The sequence below is a fragment of the Camelus dromedarius genome, chromosome 12, assembly GCF_036321535.1.
Source record: "Camelus dromedarius isolate mCamDro1 chromosome 12, mCamDro1.pat, whole genome shotgun sequence".
NCBI lineage: Eukaryota > Metazoa > Chordata > Mammalia > Artiodactyla > Camelidae > Camelus > Camelus dromedarius.
The window spans coordinates 72,189,044-72,195,432 of NC_087447.1; the positions used below are offsets into that span (position 1 = coordinate 72,189,044).

Here is a 6,389-nt window from a genome sequence, read left to right on the forward strand (position 1 = left end):
TCCCAGACTTGATTGTATTTGATTTACACACACACACACACACAAACCAGGCTACCTCCCACTTGCTGAGGGAGAAGGACCACCTTTTCTGAGTTTTCATTCACTGAGCGTGAGAGCAAAGCCTCTTAAGCAGACTTTTGCCTGGCTTCATGCGTGGTTTTTTATTGGATTTCTGCTGTGGCCAAAGAAATCTCCTAGTAGAAGAGAGGAAGTGGAGACATAGATATTCTGAGATATTGGTGTCATCATATTTGAGTTGGAAGGAACTTAAGACAGCATAGGGCCATAACTTTTTATGGGTGAGAATCCATGATGGTGTAACTTGGACTAGAACCTGGGTCTTCTGTCATCGTGTCCACGCGGATGAAGAGGCAACTGGGTAGGGGATTGCAGGGGCCCTTCTTGCTTGAGTTCCAGGGTCTTGCTAGTTTTCATTGCTCAACTGCCTTTAGTTTATATCCATGTGGCCTCTCATGGGAAGGTCACTCTATCCTGATAGATTGAGTTTCTAATCAGCAAAAAGCTCTGGACCCGCTCATATTTCCCAGAGTTTTTCTGCTAACCTGCTGACACTTTATAAATGAGACCTAAGAAACTACTGGATATAAAATTCCTATTATCATTTGCCCTCAAGTTCCATAGGTATGAGGTGCTGTCTCAGGCTGTCTAAGGCTAGATCTGAACAAAGATAGGGTCATAGGCTGTGCTGCTGGACCCTCCCCAGTGGAATGGGATTCCCACCTTAGTGTTTAGAATCAGGCAGACGTGAGTTTTAGAATTCAATGAGCCAATCCTCTCATTTGTTCCTAAAATGCTGATCGCATGGTTCTGTGCTGGTGCCTGGGTAGTTGATTACTGAGGGACTCGGCAGTGAGAATGGGGGTGGGGCCCCCTGGATCATAAAGCTTATATCACAGGATATGCTGTAAAAGACTGGGTGTGCAGTGGGTTTTTAGTAAATGTCCATTCCTTTCCTAATCCCCATTGATTATGTATCTTTATAGTAATATATGAACAATTTTCTTATTGCAGTTTAAATCTCTGTAATATTTAAAATATGTAGCTATAACCAAAGTACGTGAAATAAAATTATTTGACTTTTATTTTCCTTTCAGTAAGCAAAACAAAACAATAGAAAAGAAAAAAAGTTTTGAAGGAGTAGAAATAATTTTATTTCCATGGAATCAAGTCCCTGTGTTAGGTTTTTTGGTTTTGTTGTTAAACAGTATATAAAATTGATAAGATTTTTGACTTCAGTGTTGATAGTTAAGTAAGAATAGTTTCTTTTTGTGGTTGTCTTTGATGAATTATTTGCACCAGATCATAGATGATGTGCATGTTACATATTGGAAACGAGGAAACAGTGAAGACATACTACCTCCAATGCAGTCATTTTGTTACCGAGTCTAAGCATGGTTAGCTTGCCACATGACAGGCCAGTAAATCAGGAGATGAGGTGCTGGGGCAAGGAATAGTGACTTTATTTGGAAAGCCGGCAGACCCAGAAGATGGCAGACTGATGTCCTGGAGAATCATTTTCTCCAAGTCAGAATTCGGGGTCCTTTTATATTAAAAAGGGGAGGGGGTGTGGTTGGTTGGTACAAACTTGCTGTAGGAATTGTTTGTTCATGCAGCTGTCCCTGTGGGTCAGGTCATGGTGCCCCCGTAAAACCTCCAACAAAAGAAATGTTATTTGCTATTCTGCAAGTTGTTACATTTATCTAAGTGCACAAGTGTCAATATCCTTAAAGGTCAGAGCCTTGAGAATAGGCTCTCCTGTCTATTTCAGGCTAAAGGCAACATTGTTTTACAAAAGGTGCAGAACCAGCAAGGCTAAGCCTAGAAAACAGCACAGGGTTAAAGCCAAAGGAACAGACCTGACAGGAGTCAGATTTGTTCTTTCCTATTACAATTTCTTTTTCTACCTCATAAATAATTTCAGTAAGAAACAAGAGCAGTTTTGTATTTTTGCGTCTTAATAACCGGTAAGTGGGCTGACTGCGTTTTTATGAGCAGGGATGCTGTGCAGGCCTTGGGGTCTCAGCAAACTCTTGTTGGGGGTGGTCAACCCTGCAACATGCCTGATGCCCCGTTAGTGTTGGTGAGGGTCCCCCTAGCCAGGGGCTCTCTTCAGGCACCAGCATATGGGCATTGACCTCTGGAGACCACTTTCTCAGCTGCAGGAAATTTTTTCAGGTACTGTGATTGAAAAATCACTCCAGCTGGGGATAATTTTAGGGGAAAAAGGAGAAGGGTTTTTGGAGTAGAAGAGAAGGGCAGAAAAACAGGGAGCCTGAGGGCTTTGCGGTGGGGCCTTGGGGGCGAGGACAGCAGGGGTGGGGAGGGCCTGGCTCCGGATCCAGCTCCTGCACCTGTTCCCGCACCCAAGCCACACAGCTTTTAGTTAGCCGGGGCTCTCTCCTGGCTGGATGTCACCTTGGTCACATCCTTGAGAACTGAAGGCAAGGGGTGGTCAGCACTCACCCAGGGGGTCACTGAGGACTTCAGTCAAGTCCATGGTGCCTTTTCTAGTCATGTGCCTTCACTTGTTCTTTATCTCAGGATCTGAGGAGCAGGACCAAGGAACTCAGGGAGAGATCCAGGAAGACATCCAACTGTGTTAAGAGAGGACAGACACAGTGACACGGGGAGTGAGGACTTTCACAGCAAAGTAAAATGACTTCACAACTACTGCATCAGAGCTGCCCGTGTGAGAGAACCCAAGCCTGTCTCAGAGTGCAGGGGACAAGTGGAAAGGAAAGGTAAAATTTCCACTGACAATTGAAGTTGTGTAAAATAGCCTGCTACTGTTGGTTGTATCACTTGAATGAACACAGGTGTATTTCTGTGGGCATTTATAGGTTCACTCAACCCCACCAGCCCCTCTTGCCCCATCGGGGATGGGCTTTCTCAAGCACAGTGCCCCTCCTGCTTGGGGGGGGGCACACTGCGGGTCCTCGCCTGGGGCCGGGCTGCTGCAGGGCACTGAGTCCCCGAGGCACAGCCTGTGAGACACGACAGGAACATCTCTGCTCTTGACTGAGGGCCTCTTTTTTCTCTTGCAGTGTAGGAATGCCGGTGAATGAGTTAGAAGCATGCATCCAAGCCGTCTGTGTCCTCGCCATCCAGAAGCAGAGCCTGCAAGCTTCCGAATTTCTCCAGAATGCGGTTGCCATTCACCTTCAACAGGTGAGTGTGTGTCCTCTTGCAAGTGGAGGAATTACTGCAGTTTTCCTGGAACTTACTCACCACTAGTCCATCTGATTATTCTGTGCTAGGATTCAGTATGGCCTGCTAAAAACTCTGGAGTCAGATCTTGAAACCCTGATGAAGAGGGTTATTTACTTTATTTCCTTATATGATAGTCTTTTACTTTCAAATTTCAGAATTTTCGGTTCTTTCAGGATTTTTTGGGGGGGTTGGAGAAACAACTTTGCTCTCACCAGCTTTGCAACCTGTTGCTTTGTGCCTCTCACCTGTCTTCTGTCACTTGCGAGGTGGTTCCATTTGTGACCCTGTGCGGGTCGTTCGTGTTATAAAGCATGAAGTCTGTGAAAGTATAGTTCCTTTTACTCTGAAGGCATTCCACAAATACTGCTTAAATCTGGGTGTGGTTTTAAGAAGACAGAATCATTAGAACACGTACTTGCAGGTTGCTAGTGCAAAATCCCCAAATCGATAGTCTAGCTCAACATCTAAAATCTTTCTAACCTACCTTGGATTTGTATAGATAAGTGAGGCAGTTTGCTAAGAACACAAGACCAGGGTTAGAATACAGGCCGGTGTAGCTCAGCAGGTCCTCCCGAGCTGGCGCTGTGCCAGAGGGTCATACCGAGGGGAGAGGGCGGGTCCTGCCCTCCCTGAGCTGACAGTTTCATGGCAAAGACCTTCACCAGGTGAAGAACTTGAAGTTTCTTCTAAGAACAGTGGATTTGAAAAGAAAGGTCTTAAAAGCACGGGAGGGACACAATCCTATTTGTCTCAAGTAGGGGACAGTGGTGGGGGACCACTTGGGAGACTCGTGAGTCCAGGTGGGCAGTGTTGGTGGCTTCCACCTGAGTGGTGGGATGGTCAGTGGGAAAAAGCGAACAGATTGAAGGCATATTTAGATGGTAAAATGAAAGAATGAATGATGTCTGTGAGGGTAGGATGGAGTAAGGCCTAGGTTTCTGGGTGGATTAATGAGGTAAATACTGTGCTCTTAGGAGGGAAAGCTGCAGAGGGAGTTCTGGGGGAAAAGTGATGAGTTCAGCTGTGGGTAAAATGAAAGACTGTTAGATGTGTGGTCTGGGAGCTCAGGTGAGAGCCAGTGGTGAGTAGGGGGAGGGAAGAGAGACTTTCAAATCATTTTGTCTTGTGAACATACAAAAAAGTATGAGTAATATGACACTCACGCCTCTGCCTTCTGGATTTAACCCATTAACATTTTGCTATATTGACTGCAGAGGTTCTTAATTTTTTAAATAGAAATAAAATAAATAGAAGCAACATAGTGGAGATAATGAACACCTTAGAGTTGATGTGTGTCCTTGTATGTCATTTTGATACCTCATCTGTTTGTAACCGTAATCTATAAAAAGGTAACTAGTTTAGCATAAGAGTTAAACAGAGAGACATGACACACACTGTTGGGGCTTGAAGCCAATCTTCTCAGGCAAATTATGCAGCCTCTCTGTGCCTTAGTTCCATCTTCTGTGACTGCCCCCGGGCCCCTCATCACAGCTGATTTCCTAGACTAGATGTTGGGAGGGAGGCTGCTGTAGGGAGTGAGAAGTGGCAACTGCCAGGGACCCTGAAGAGAGAGACGAAAACAGAGTAAAGCCGATAAACTGAGTACAAACAAAAACCCTCAAAAGAGAAAGAATCCCACGGTGTTTTGAGCCACTTAGCGTAAGGGAAACAAAACCATGTGGACGCAAAGCTCTTGAGCGTGTGAGTATTGTGGGTGGGAAGGTGTCATCAGGAGAGGGCTGAGAAAAGGCCTTTTGGTTTCCCTTGACATTTCCAGTAAGGATAGACAGCAGAAGAAAACCCCCCGCTGCACAGTGGAAGCTGCTGTTTTCTGCGAAACTGAGCAAAGGGTGGAAAGCAGCCGTCAGCGGTGCTGGCATGTGAACAGACTTCTGGATTGGGTGGGGCACTTACTGTGACTTCCAGGAGACCTACTGGCTGGGGGCTGTGAGGCGGGCAGTAGGTTTGCAGGGTGACCCGGGCATAATCCCTGGCTCTGAGGCTGCTGGTCTGATTAGCAGACCTGGGCACACGCAATCCTAATGGGGCAGCTCGGGATGTGGCCTGGGACACCTGCCATGCTGAGGGTGAGAGGAGGGCTCCCCTGAGGGGGTGTCCCTGCGGAGAGTGGAAACATCCACCTGCAGGGGCGGAATATCCTCTGAGCAGGGGGCCGGATGCGCAGGCAAGACCAGCCTTGAGCACGGAGGGTTCAGGGAGCCGGAAGTCATACAGTGGCCCGAGCAACATTGTTCCTGAGAAACTGGAGGGAAAAGATGGTGAAAAGGCAGGCTAGGGACAGACCCTGTGGTGGGTCATGAGTGACAGGAAAGGACTGGTCAGGCGGACATGAGAGAACCCTGTGGGCATCCCAGCTGGGGCGTCACGCCGGAGGGGAGGAGCAGAGTTACGGACTTTGCCACTTACTAGCTGCATGACCTTGAGCAAGATCACCCCACCTCTGTCTATATATATCTTCACCTGTAAAGTAACAATGATAAGCTCATGTCATCAGAAGGCTTAGTTTAGCTCTGATCCTCGGTGTCCAGTCCTGTCAGTGCTGCCCTGCAAGGTTCTACAGCGGCTGCTCTTGTCCTGAGATGGGAGGGCTGCTCTTCCCCTGAGATGGGAGGGCGTAGAGGGACATCTGTAGCGCCTGAGGGCAGGCAGGGGCTGCTTTAAAAACAGACATGTAGTCGCCTGCAGCTGCAGACCTGCAGGCAGTTTGGCTGATGGTTGTGGAGAGGACTTTGGAGGACTTGGCATTGTCTTAAGACGTGCTTTCCCTTGGGGACCGGAATTGCCTTTGCAGATGAATGTTTAAGATTTGGGCTCCTGGCAGACCTGTTTTCAGAGATGGGTATATATGTAACATATCGTATAAAATAAAATGCTTTTATTTAATGTGTGGGACTTTGCAGCTGCTGAGAACAGCTCTGTTGGCCTGGTCTCCACGGAGGACACTTGGGGTCCTCAGAGCGTGTGGGAGGGCAGGCAGCCCACAGTGCTGCTGTGGGGTGTTCTCCCCAGCATGGCACTCTGCTGAATTAACTCTTCTCCGAGTTTGGTTGCCAGATGAGCAGACAGCAAAGTAATGAGTTCTGGTGGGATGTTATAAATGACAGGAACAAAGAGGGACCCATAGTTTTTCTGGACTA

General features: G+C 47.3%; 1 protein-coding gene across 1 annotated transcript in view; it reads left to right on the top strand.

The window, feature by feature from the left end:
• Window positions 1–3,189, top strand: part of LOC105095413 (PRKC apoptosis WT1 regulator protein-like) — a 50,214-nt gene extending 47,025 nt beyond the window's left edge. Inside the window, 2 exon segments of the mRNA XM_064491891.1 lie at window positions 2,563–2,762; window positions 3,066–3,189. The gene's annotated coding sequence lies outside the window, so the exon portion shown is untranslated.
• Window positions 3,190–6,389: the final 3,200 nt, after the last annotated feature.